At 46.1% G+C, this 13,912-nt stretch overlaps 1 protein-coding gene across 4 annotated transcripts in view; it reads right to left on the bottom strand.

Moving 5' to 3' along the window:
* The window catches only part of SPECC1 (sperm antigen with calponin homology and coiled-coil domains 1), a 270,576-nt gene that overhangs the window by 200,953 nt on the left and 55,711 nt on the right, over window positions 1-13,912 (bottom strand). The window lies entirely within an intron of this gene.

Raw genomic sequence — 13,912 nt, forward strand, 5'->3', positions numbered from 1 at the left:
TTTGACAGAGAGAGACACAGCGAGAGAGGGAACACAAGCAGGGGGAGCGGGAGAAGCAGATGCAGGCTTCCCACCGAGCAGGGAGCCCAGTGTGGGACTCGATCCCAAGTCCCTGGGATCATGACCCGAGCGGAAGGCAGATGCTTAACAACTGAGCCTCCCAGGCGCCCCTGGCTTCCAGCTCCTTGAACATGACCCGATAGTTCCCAACGAAGAGCTTTACACTCTCTCTTCCCTCTGCCTGGACGGTTTCCCCAACTCTTCATGTGTGGGCTCCCTTCCCCTCAGTTGGTCTCTGATCAAGAGCACTCCCTCTTGGGAGGGGTTTTCCTTCCGTTCTCTCAAGTAGCTCTCCCACTCCATGCCGCAACCCCCTGCTCATTTCTTCAGAGCCTTCATCACCAAACTAAGACTATCACAATCATTGATCATCTACCTCCCTCTGCCACCATGGAAGCTCAGTGACAGCAGGGCCTTACCATCCTTGCTCATCATGGTGTTTGCGGCATTTACACTGGGGGGGGGCAGGTAGTTAGTGCTCAACAAATATTCGCTAATGGATATTTAGTTTCTGCCTCTCCTCGAAGAAACGTGTACTGGTGTCTCCCTGCCCCTCCCTCATTAGGCAGCGCGAGGCCCTGAAAATGGGTATCATTCACTGAGGACATGCTGAATTCATGGGCAAATACAAGACAGAATTATAAAGCAATGACAATCTTTTTCCTTATTCATGAGTCTTATACATGTCTTTCAAAAGGTGGGAAACAAATCTAATCCCAAAATTGCTTTCAGGTTGAGAACCCCCTTGACACAGGTATAGTGCCTTCTACCTTGAGAATAATATTCATGTTGATGTATATGAATTAACATTATAAAAATTCATCTCAATCACTTATAACGTGCTTGAGAAATAGTTCCTAAAATTATTCAATACCAAATCTCTAAAATCACCTACTGCTTCATCTCATTTCCTGGACTTATTCCTGAAGGGTGGCCTTTAAAATTTTTGGTATGCATCCTAGTTTTACGGTAATAGATAAATAATACTTTCCATTTGTATGGTTGAAGATTTCAGATGTCTTGGGGTGCACGGGTGGCTCAGTTGTTAAGTGTCTGCCTTGGGCTCAGGTCATGATCCCAGGGTCCTGGGATCGAGCCCCTCATTGGGCTCCCTGCGCCGCGGGAAGCCTGCTTCTCCCTCTCCCACTCCCCCTGTTTGTGTTCCCTCTCTTGCTGTGTCTCTCTCTGTCAAATAAATAAATAAAAATCTTTAAAAAAAAAAAAAAGGAGAGAGTTCAGATGTTTTAATTGAAACATAAAAATAAATGAAATTATGTTAGATGCTTAGTGGTAGCTGACGGTAACCACAGACTTAGGCACCCAATAATTTAAAGGATCGAGTCTAGGTATCTTGTCTTTTATCCAACCTTTTTTGTGTCTTTGTTCCTGAATGGGGCCCCTAAGGCAGGTGGGACAAGGCGCAAAGCCTAGTGATGTCAGGGACACAGCTCCCAAGGCAACAGGCAGACCAGTTCTGACTCATTTTGTTCTACTTCCTCTAGGAACAATGCAAGCCGCAGGGCATGCTGCCCCACCCACCCAGCAGAACCCCTGTGCCCTCCACCAACACACTTCAGTGCACCTGCACTACCACAACCCAGGAGGGAGGGCACAAAGCCTCCCCCCAGCACGGCTGAGCATAGCTGCAAAGCAGGGAACTTCCGCGACAACAGCCTCCATCCACAGGTAGAAAGCTGGGCCCTCTCACTGCATCTGCTGCCCCCTCTTCAGCCCCGCTGGCTTTCCACCAAAGAAAAACATAAGCCAGGAAGGAGGCTGCACCAGCTCTACAAAGTCTGGAGAGACCGCCTCCATGCGCCACAATGTATATTACAAATGACACTCAACAAGAGAAACCAAAGAGGGTCATCTCACGGGTCCCCTTGCTAAGAAAGTGGCTTACCAATTCAAGAGCTGTGGCAGAGGAATCCCACCCACACATTTCTGATTGAGAGGCGAGAGCACTGGGGTAGCTCTTCCTCCCCGTCACTGTCCATCATGGCGGGAGCAAACCCTCCAGCCAGCGAGGTCCATGAGTTACACAATGGGACTTCCTCACAGGGCTCATTTCCCCTCCGGTGCTTTATCATGACTACTGAATTCCTCTTCCCCCTCAAAGATGTGTGATCACCTCTACTCGTTTCTCTTCACTCATCTGCATCTCCCGTCAGAGACAGGGTGCCCTGAGGAGACCAAGGGAGGGGTCCACCTGACAAGGGCCCAAGCCATCAGCGTGTATTTGTGTTTGGCGGGGAGGGGGGAAGACAACCAATTCAACAACCAAAGTAAATTTTTGAGCTTGGCAAAGTAAAGACTATATAGAGAGGGAAAAAGATAAGACTGGATCTGGTTTCTCTCTTGCTTCTTGCTCAACAATGGTGGTCTTCTCCTCTGATGTGGTACCTTCAGAGTCTTACAGTTGCTGACAGACTCACAAAAGACACCCACTGTAGAAGTGGATCTTCTATCATGATGACTTTATTCTGAAAAGGTAGCCCTAAGTCATGAGAGCTTGCAGAGCTCAGAAGAGCAGGGTCTCAACTGGATCGCAACCACGCGGAGGGCTGTGGCCCAGCACGGGTGGCATGTCAGGAGGCTGTGGGGGGGCGGGTGCCCTGGCTGTCTGTCTGAGCAACGGAAGAACCTCTGGGGATGAGGGAGACAGGCAGGAATTGGACCATCATAACAACACTGAAATTCTGAGGTCTACCACTGTATGGAGTCTTTGGGGACGCACTGAAATCTTGGCTGTCTGGCACCTCCCAGCTACAAAAAAACCCCACGGTGGTGGCAGGGACCAGTGGTAGCAGCAGAGGGGGAACAGTGTGGCCCCGGGAGCTGTGGCAAGGTGTCCAGAGGATGGCAGGCAGCGAGGCCTTGTGGGCAGCAAGCTTCGGGGAGACTGCCCTGTCCTGGGGCAAGGGAGGGAGACGGGAGAGGCTTGGCAGCAGCTGAGCCTGTTAGCAGTCTGGGTTCACTCCTGGGACCACCGGAAAGAAATAAGGGAAAGATAGAAGTTTGCTGGCGCCTGCATAGTTTCAGAAGGGGCAGAGAGCTAACTCTTGCCTGCACTGCCACCCCGGTTGCCTGCGAGTCCTGGTGGACACCCCCTCTTCGCACAGGCTGTCATTCCGCTGGACTTCCTTATTGTTACTGGATTAAGCTAAATCACTGAATGTAGCTGATTTCTTGTTTTCGCATTCCTGAAATATTCTTTTCTAACCCACAGGCTTCAGCTATTTTCCTGTAATGTCAGTGGGCTAATGAAAGCCACTGCTGCGCTTTGTAGGGTTAATTTATTCAGTGCCTGGAATATGCTCTCTCTTCCCCCAGCATGACATGCTTCTGGTACTGTGTTTTCAATATACACAAGAGCCTTGAATATGAGGGATAATGTTGCAGACTGCTCCTGGGATTACCTTGTTATTACGTGTCCCTTGCACGGTGCTCAGGAGAAAACCTACAGGGAACAGCAACACAGCAAGGGCTCTGTCCCTAGAGTGAGAGCTGGAGACAATTAGGGAACGCTACCGCCGCTTCCCCCTAAGGATGGGCTTTGTGATACAGTTGCATCCAAGTGACTTTCAGTGAAGAAAGACGGTCCCCTGTCCCTCAAAAAACATAGCACGAGCCATGTGGTAATGCCGCCCCCAACCTTCTCTTTGTTTCAGGGTGAGGCACATTTTGTGCTCTGCCCACTCCTTCCAAGGGCCTCATGCTCAGACCCAGCACAGCCAATGACGGGCAGCTGCAGATCATCTAGTCTCCAGGCCTCCCCAAGGCCAGTCCATGCCCAGAACAGTGGGCTTTCCACCCCTGATTCCCACTCTCAGCCCAACTCCTACAGTCCTTGTAAAACCCAGCTTCCGGCCCCTTGTCCAGGAAATAGTCCTGCTTCCCCAGCGCAGTGACTTGTCTCCCACCCTCCAACTGCCCAGCCTAGATGATGCTTGAACAAAGGACTCATTCTCATGCCTCCGTGATCCCCCAGCTGTGGGGCCAGGGTCTGGCGCATAATAAATGTTAAAGATGAATCATCAAGGGCACCTGGGTGGCTCAGTTGGTTAAGCGACTGCCTTGGCTCAGGTCATGATCCTGGAGTCCCAGGATCGAGTCCCGCATCGGGCTCCCTGCTCAGCAGGGAGTCTGCTTCTCCCTCTGACCCTCTGCCCCTTCATGTGCTCTCTCTCTCTCTCTCTCTCATTCTCTCTCCCTCAAATAAATAAATAAAATCTTAAAAAAAAAAAGATGAATCATCAACCTAAATGTGAAACCTAAGTAGAACTAGAAAAGCACTCGAGGAAAAGAGGAGAAAATCTTTGTGATCTTGAGTTCAGCAAAGATTTCTTAGATACAACACCAAAAGCATGATCCATAAGATAAGTTAAAAAAAAAAAAACCTGGTAAGTTAGACTTCACCGCAATTTAAAACTTCTGCTCTTCAAAAGACATTATCAAGAAAATGAAAAGACAAGCCATAGATTGGAAGAAAAGCATCTGTGAAACACAAAACTGATAAAGGGCTTGATTCTTGCATTTATAAAGAACTCACCCAACTCAAAACACACAACTCAATTAAAAATGGCCAAAGATTTCAACACTTCGCCAAAGAAGATAGTCTCGGAATCAAAAAGAGCACATGAAAAGACACTCAGCATCATTAGTCATTAAGTAAATGCAAATTGAAACCACTAAGAGATATTACTACACACCTAGAAGAATGACTAGGAAATAAAACAAAACAAAACAAAATAAAATAAAAAAATAAAGTAAAATAAAATAAAACAGTATCAAGTGCTAGCAAGGATTTGGAGAAACTGGAACTCTCTCATTCATTGCTGGTGGAAATGCAAAATGGTACAGGTGCTTTGCAAAACAGTGTAGTCATTTCTTATAAAATTAAACCTGCACTTAGACAATTCAGTAATGTCACTCTTCAGCATTTATCCAAGAGAAATGAAGACTTATGTTCACACAAATGAACAGTGAAAATCTGAAATAACCTGCCTGTCCTTCGGCGTTGAGTGGGTAAGCAGTGGTATGTCCATGTACTGAATGACATGCAAAAAAAAAAAAAAATGGATGAATTATAAATTCATTATGCTAAGTGAAAGAAGCCAAACTCAACAGGCTACTACTATATGATTCCATTTATACGACATTCTGGAAAAGGCAACACTATGCGGATAGAAAACAGAGCAGTGGTTACCAGGACCTGGGATCTCACACTATCTATGTTCCTCTTCAGCTGGCTGTTCATCAGGATCCTTTATAATACCTTTATAAGGAACTGGTAAAAGTCCATAAATGTTTTTCTGAGTTCTGTGAGCTGCTCTAGCAAATTAATCGAGCCCGAGGAGAGGGTTGTGGGAACCTCTGATTTATAGCAAGTTGGACTTGTGATTGGCCTGAATGGGGCATCAGGGAGGGGTGGGGACAGTCTTTTGGACTGACGCTTTAACCTATGGAATGTGATGCTATCTCCAGGTAAGGAGTGTCAGAATTAATTGCTCGGTGTATTGGAAAATACACATCAGAGGGGCTGACGACTAAGAGGTACAAGGAAATTTTGGAGGTGAGAGAGAAGTTGTAAATCCTAATTGTGGCGGTGGCTACACGTGTATTTGTTAAAGCTCAAGTGGGCTGAATGAATGTAATCTAAGTCTCTCCCTGCGTTTGCCCACGCCCACCTTGCCAACCTCATTTCCTCCTCCCCTGGCCCCCCCTTTATGCTTTCCATGCTCCAGTCAAGTTGGCTTTCCATGACCCCCAGAAGCATGGCCCTTGCCCACCTCCCAGCCTTTCTTCTTGTTCCCTCTGCCTGGTCCCCCTTTCCCACCCTCAACCCCCTTATGCACAAATCTTATCCATCCTTCAAGCCCCAGATCAGATGTCACCTTTTCCTGTAATTGTATTTGACTATCACCTCCCCACATGCACAAAAAGCTGGGAATTATGTGATGTGCCTCTAAATTCCAAGCATTTTATCTGTATGTCTCTTACATTTATCAACTTTTTTGTATGATCGTACGTGTCAATATCACATATCTCCAACTAATTGTAAGTGCCAGGTTTGAATCGCTTTTGCATTTATGCACAGTGTCTAGATCGATGCCTTTTGATGAATTAGTGAAAAAAAATCAGTGGCCAGGGTGACCTGTGGCAGGTAAAGTTGGTGTGGTCAGCGCCCAGAAAGAATAATATCCAGGCTAGACGGCTTCTCAGTGATGAGCAAACAGGACTAGTGAGCTTATAAATCCGCAGCTACTGTTTGCATGGTAGTCACCTGGGTGATCAAAATTACCTTCAAGGCTGGTTAAAAACACACATGCCTGGGGTCCTGACTCAACCCATCAAGGGTGAGTCCTGCGTCTGCATTTTTAATAAGCTCCTAGTGTGACTCTGATGAGTCAAACTCGGGACTTACCCTCCTAAATGGTCAGAAGGCCAAAGACTCACCTACAGGTGGCTGACAAACAATGCAGCTCTTAAAAATCTATATAGAGGTACCACACACACACACACACACACACACACACACACACACACACACACACACGTGAATGGATCATCAAATTGTAATACATCCCATACCTATCAATACAAAGGAATGAACTACTGATACAAAGAACAACATGGATGGATCTCAAAAGCATTGTCTTGAGCGAAAGAAACCAGATACCAAATACTACATAGTGTGTGGTTCCACTGATCTGAAACGCTAGAAGCAGCAAAAATAATGTAGAGTGATAGCTGATCAGAGTTTGGCCCCTCCCCAGTGGGGGCCACGGGGCAGGGCGGGGGGCTGGGAACCGGACGTCCTGTAAAGGGACACAAAGGGAAATTTGGGAGTGATGGGAACGCTCCATATCTTGATTGTAGTGGTGGTCCCATGGGTGTACACATTTAGCAAAAGTCACCAAATCACACATTCAAAGTGGGAGCATTCGCCGAGACTCAGAATCTAGGAACCTAATGATGACCCTGTCATTGTCCTTGGTCAGTCACCAAGTCCTGCCCCTCGGATTGCCGAAGCTCTCCTGGATCTTCCTCTGCCCCTTAGTTCCACACTTTGCATCATCATGGGGATCAGAAGAATTACTGCTTGTTTCCCTACCTAGAGTCAAGGCCACCGCCACTGTCTACCACACACTGCTAGCAGGCTTTCTAAACCACAGCCTGTTCAAGTCCCTCCTCTGCTTAAGCCCTCCCGCCACCACCCCTTTCAGGACAAAGCCCAAATTCCATACGCCTGGCTTCTTGCACCCTCATGCCCACCCCCAGCCCCACCTCTTCCCATTCTCTCACACGCCCACTGCAGACACCTGCTCCCACACTGGACTGCTGGCAGCTCCTTGAAAGCACGGCAACCCCTTGCCACTCCAACTTTCACACACGCCATCCTTCAACACTCTCCCCACTCCCTCAGCCTCTTAACTCCCATTCACCATGTTGGGCTCAGCTGAAGCATCCCCTGACCTAGTAAGTTCCGTTGGCTCGAATCCAGCACTGGGTCAGATGCCCCTCCTAAACATCAGCATCCGTCACACCGTGTCACAGTTGCTATAATTGGTCTATCTGTCTCTCAACAGATTCAGGTTGGGCACCATGTTTTTCGCCTCTGGATACCCAGCATCAGGTAGATCTCTGGCACACAGAAGGGGCTCAGTATGTGTTTCTGGGTATTTCCAATGAATGACTGACTGCCTGAATGAATGAATACCAAAGGACAGAATGTTAGAAGTCCACTAAAGGGCTATGATGCATTAGAACAGGGAGATGCTTGAGGACGAAGTGGTATTTGAGCCAGACTCTTGTTAGGAACCGAATTGTGCCTCCTCCAAACCATGGGTTGAAGTCCTCACCCCCAGAAACTCATACCGTGACTATATTTGGAGACAGAGCCTGTAAAGGGGTGATTGAGGTAAAATGAAGTCATTGGGGTGAGCCCTCTGTCCAGTGACTGGTGTCCTTATAAGAGGAGGAAACTGGGACACGGCCGTGCACTGAGGGAAGACCGCGTGAGGACACAGGGCAAACATGGCCATCCACACGCCAAGGAGGGAGGCCTCAGACAGAACCAACCTGGCCAACACCTTCATCTCGGACTTCTAGCCTCCAGAACTGCGCTGAAGTTAACCTCTGTGTTTAAGTCCCCGGGCCTGGGACACTTCGTGGCAGAAAGGGCATTCCAGGTGAGAAACACAGCCAAAGGCAGGGAGGAGGGCACAATTACGGGGTAAATGCACTTGGAGTGGTTTGGTTTGGCAGCATGGGATGAGCGTTGTGGCAAGTGGAGCAAAACAGCCCCGGAAATAGGGTCGGCAGCAGACTGCAGAGGTCCCAAAAGCCAGGTTAAGGAGTCTAGCCTTTCCCCTGGAGGCCAGTGTGCCTCTTTCGTGTGTGACTGAAGGAGGTGGCAGGCTGGCAGGACCAGGCGATCCTGAGGCAGGCCCCGTGGGGTTGGAAGCCGAGGCCGCTGTGCATCCCAGACAGGGGCACATGAGCCATGGAGCCGCTGTGGTGGCTTCTGGGGACTGCAAACATTTGTTAATTTAAAAGTGCTATATGTATTTTAACACGTGAAACTCAGGACCGAACTGTGGTTCTTTTGTGAAAAGGGCATTGATCAGGGCAACAAATAAGGGGATTCTGCCAACGGGAATGGTCATATGCTATCAGCTGTACGGTCAAGATATACCCCAAATCCACCTGGATCCTCTTCCGACTTTTGCTCACCCCTATCCACAGTGCTCCTTTTAAAACATGGGTCAGATCCTGTCACTTGTTCGCTTAAAATCCTCCAGTGGGTCCCCATATCCCTTAGAGTCCGATCCACGCCCCCTACCTGCATGTCCCCACTACCCCAGCCTCCCCTCCTGCCACTCCGCTCCATTCCCTGCCTTCCACTGCACTGGGAATAGCAAAGTCAGGCCCCAAAGGGATAGTGTGAATTCACTCGTTCACACCATCAAACAGCTGAGGACGGTTTCATTCATTTGTTCCCTCAACAAACCCTTTTGGAGCACCTGCTCTGTCTCCAGGAGGTACCCCCACACTGGGATGAGCAAACACAGACATAATCCCTGCCTCACCAGGGGGTTCATGGTCTAGCGCAGGGGACGGTCATATAGTCCCCCCCACCGTGACAACTATTGAAGAGAGTCACACCGTGTTAGGAGAGCTTATCCTGGGGGGTATGGCCAAGCCAGGGAGGATAGCCTGAGAAGGCTCCATGAGGAAAAGGCCATTCCAGAATAATAGGCATTAGCTAAGTGCAAAGGGGCAGAGACCATCCACAGGCAGCAGGAACAGTCAGGCAAGAGAAAGAGATGCCCTGGTAGGAGGTGGGAAGCTAGTGTGAGGGACCCTAAGGGATGAGAGCAAGCAGGAACCTCAAGACACCAGGATGGAGAGCAGGGGCTGAGGAGGGCCCGTCAGGTGGGCCCTGGTGGTGCCCAAGGAGACCCCCGCCCAGGGGCTCAGCAGCCCAAGCCTATTCACAAAAGCCCCTGAGCACGTCCCAGTGTGGGCTCCTTCCATGCAGTGAGGGCTCCAGGTAGCACCGGGGAAGCCAGGACTCTGGAAACCCTTTACTTAAGCTCATCAGTGAGACCAAGGACAGGTCCACCCCAGGCAATGGGTGGGCAGGAGGGTGGTCTGGGTTGTAAATAAAAGTCTTCATTGAGCCTGGGGGCTGGGGAACCCCCCAGGATCGTGTCCTTTATCTCCTGCCAAAACCCTCCTCCGCAGCTACTCTGCTCTGACTCTTCCCAGGGGGAGACTAGTTAGGCTCTTCTCATTATGAGGTGCCCCTTCCTGCAGCACCAGCTGTGGCTCCAAGGACTGTCTCAGGGGGTGGACCCTCTGGCTCCCTGGCTGTCACGTGTCCCCAGCTTACCTCACCCTTGTGACTGCAAAATAAATCACTGCTCTCCAGTCTCCTCTTTCCCTCATCTCTTTCTTACAGTGCCCTTGTCCTGAATTCTACTGGCTAACCAAGTCATCGTAGACAACAGTCATTTTCTACTGGCTAAATCTCTAAACCTAATACAGTTCCTTCCATAAATAGCATCCCTTTGTGATCAAAGTGACCTCGTAGGCCTTACGGACCAGGTGACAGAGTTCTGCATTCATTACTGGTAAATTGTCATTTTAATGTTTAGAGTTGGCATTATTTCGTTTTCATTGTTTCTCATTTACAGTGAGTCAACAGGTTTCCTTTTAAAATATGTTAGTGATGTCAGTTTTAGGAAATTTAGTAAGTAAGCCATGGCAGTTGGCTGTGGCAAAAACCATGAAAAGAGGAAATGTGAGGGACTACAGTCTGGGGAATGGTGGTCCCAGTGAAAGGAATGAAGAAACAGCAGGAGGAATGGAGAGAAGGGGACAGAATGGGAGAGATGGAGTGATGGAACCAGCATGGGGTTCCAAATGGTTGGATGTGGGGGAGATGGGAGGGGCAGTCCCCACCTGTGCTTTTCTTAAATAGCCTCCCTTTGCTTGCCCCGTCCTGAGCACCTATCTAAATGGGCTCTCAGCTATTATTCTCCTTATTTGGTGGCTTCATAGCAATGCCCATGATTGGTGATGAGTAATTGGTTAGTGGATTTGCTGCTCCCACCGGGCTGGCACATTCCCTCTTCTGCTCACCCTTGTCTCCGCAGGGCCTGGTGCACGGCCTGGCTGGGGCTGGGCCCTAGGTATCTGCCGGGTGGATAACTGGATGAATGGTGATTACAAAGGGTGGATGAACCTTTTTAAAATGCAGATACACGAGGCGCCTGGGTGGCTCAGTCGGTTAAGTGTCTGACTCTTGATTTCGGCTCAGGTCATGATCTCGGGGTCATGAGATTGAGCCCCACTTCAGGCTCCACGCTCGGCAGGGAGTCTGCTGGAGATTCTCTCTCCCTCTCCCTGTACCCCTCCCCCCATGTGCCCTCTCTCTCTCACATAGATAAACCTTTAAAAATAAAATAAAATAAAAAATAAGGAATAAACAGGGACACAGATGAAAAGGAAGGGGAGAGGTACAGTGTGTCTGGGGTGGGGTGAGCCGCCCATGTGGGGACCGCCTGCAAATAGCAGGAAAATAGAGAGGGGAGCTGCTTACAGGTCAGAGCTCAGCAATGAAGCAACTTTTTCCTCTTTGCCTCTCAGACTGAGTTTTCTCAACAAGTTCCTTGCTTCTTTTCCTAAAACATAAGTTAAAACCTGTAAAGAATGTGAAAACACTGCCACCCAAATGTTCACTCTTCCTAAAATTTGTTGTGTATTTTCCCAGTTGTAGGCCTCTACACCTGGGGTTCTTCTCCCTAAAATTTTCTTGCCTGTGGGCTGGAAAAATGCCTGTCTATCTATCTCACACAAATAACAGACAAATAGACTTATAGGAAAATTCAAACATAGAAATATGTGTAGCAAAAGGTGAAAGAGACCTTGCCCTTAATTCTACTTCCCATAGTAAACAGCTTGATATTATATATCCACCACTTTTTAAAGATGAATTTTTATATACAAACAAATAAAAATAGGCAGTTTAATTTCTTTTTCTGAGAGAACGAGAGCTCACGCGAATGGAGTTGGGAGGGTGAGGGGGGAAGGGCAGAGGTGGGGGAGAGAGAATCTTAAGCAGGCTCCATGCCCAGTGCAGAGCCCAATGAGGGGTTTGATCTCACAACCCTGAGATCATGACCTGAGCTGAAATCAAGAGTTGGACTCTTAGCCACCCAGTTGCCTTTGGAGTTTAGGATTCTTCACATAAATAATGAAATTTTAAATGTTAATATGACCACACTGTATATGCTTACTTGAAAATGTACAGAATTGTTCTGAGATACATTAAAGGTTATTTTACGTTTTGGTAGATTTTGTAAAAATTACCATACAAAAAGCTTTACTAATTCTTGTTCCATATATTTGTGACTGCCAATGCCCATCTCCGTATGTTATCTTTGACAATGGATGTTCTGTTTCCAATTTTTGCCAATCTGTTGCAAGGAAAACATTTTATTAGTATTCGAATTTGCATTTCCATGATTCTTACTGAGGTTGAACATTATATGTTTACTGATCAGCTATATTTCTTCTCCTGTGAGTTGCTTGTTTATAAAAATAAATATAATTTGCCTATTTACAAACTGTCTTTGCCCAGTTTTTCTTTATGTATTTATCTTTTTCTAATTGATTTTTGGGAATTATTTATTTATAATGGGTAGTAATCCTCTGTGGTATGTGTTTTGCATATATCTCTCTGTAACTTTCCTATCTTTCAATGTACCAAGTTTCTTAACGTATATAGAGTCAAATGTTCTTTCTCTGTCTCCCAAGATTATGTGAAAGATTGTCTTAAGCCATATAGGGAAAGAATGATACATTTGACTATATAAGAAAATATATAATATATATTTCTTAAGACATATTATATAAAATATATATTGTACATTTATGTAGATAAAAATATATAGGTGTACATCAAATACTCTGTCTACATATCTATATACAGAAAATACTGTTTCCAGTGGGGTTTTTTTTTATTTAGTTTTTGTTTCCTCACCTCAACAACCCACGGAGTGGACACTATCTATTACTAACCCACTTTACAAATAATAAGACTGAGGGACACGTAAGTTAGGACTTAGCAGCCTGCCACCTGAGCCCACACGCTTAGTCAGTACTTCATGTTGACTCCATACAACATCCTCTCTATATATCACAAAAGCAACAAAAATTAACACAATGTGATAAAGGCACAGAAACAGCCATTATAGATAAAAACAGATAACACACAAAAAAATCATTTAACATAGAGAAGCTGAGGAACTAGAGAACACAAAGATTTCTCATAAATGATGCTGGAAAAACTGCATTATTTTAAGTCAGTTTAAGTCCACTTTTCACATCATCCACCCAAATAAAAACTAGAAGGGAAAAAAAAAAATCCCTTAAAAGAGGATAATAGGTCTCTAAGGTAAGAAGAATCAAGAAAAAAAGATGGACAGTTCGAACTATGTAAAAATGTTAAAGGGCTGCATGTTTTTTTTAAAAATTCATTTTAAAAAGGTGACCAGTAGGCTGGGAAAAATAACTGACGAAAGTATTGCAGATAAATCTTATCAAAAACCTACATAAACTAGCAAAAAAAAAAAAAGCATTAAGATCCTAACAGATGAGCAAAAGAGACAGTACAATTTGTAAACACACATGTGAAAAAACCGTTCAACCTAATTATATTAAAAGAAATGCAAAATTACAAAGGGCTTCTGTTTTGCCTATTTTTTTAAAAATGATATCACCGTTGGTGGAGTGGATGAAATCAAAGGAGCATCTCACACAAGAGTGTTGATAGAGAGTAATTCAGCACTGTTAAAATAAATGTTCATGCTCCTTCTACCTAGTAATCCCATGTCTGAGAATCTACTCTACAGATATGATCCAGAAACCTGGGGAAAATCATACGGACAACGTAGTTACTGAAAGGGGCCCCTGAAATATTATTCATAATAGCAAGAAAACAAACAATGAAAAAAGAAAACAACCCAATTTTTAAGAACAGGGAATATTAAGTAATTTATGGAACAATCACTGACTAGAACATCATACACCATTAAAAATAATCATGAAACTAATAACATTTAAAAAAATCCTATGCCATAATATCTAGTTGTACAAGTAGAAAGAAATATAGAAATTTTAAGTTGTTTGAGGGGGTGGGGTTAAGTCACTATTTTCTCTAATTTCTCAATTTACTGTGGATTTAGAAATACCTGAGTCCCAATCCCAGGTGCACCACTCCACCGAGTTACAAAATCCTTCTATGCCTCAGTTTCCTTGCCTATAAAGGGAAGACCAT

The sequence above is a fragment of the Callorhinus ursinus genome, unplaced genomic scaffold (assembly GCF_003265705.2).
Source record: "Callorhinus ursinus isolate GAN/ISIS: 27379988/994484 unplaced genomic scaffold, GSC_fseal_2.0 scaffold43, whole genome shotgun sequence".
In the NCBI taxonomy this organism is placed as follows: Eukaryota; Metazoa; Chordata; class Mammalia; order Carnivora; family Otariidae; genus Callorhinus; species Callorhinus ursinus.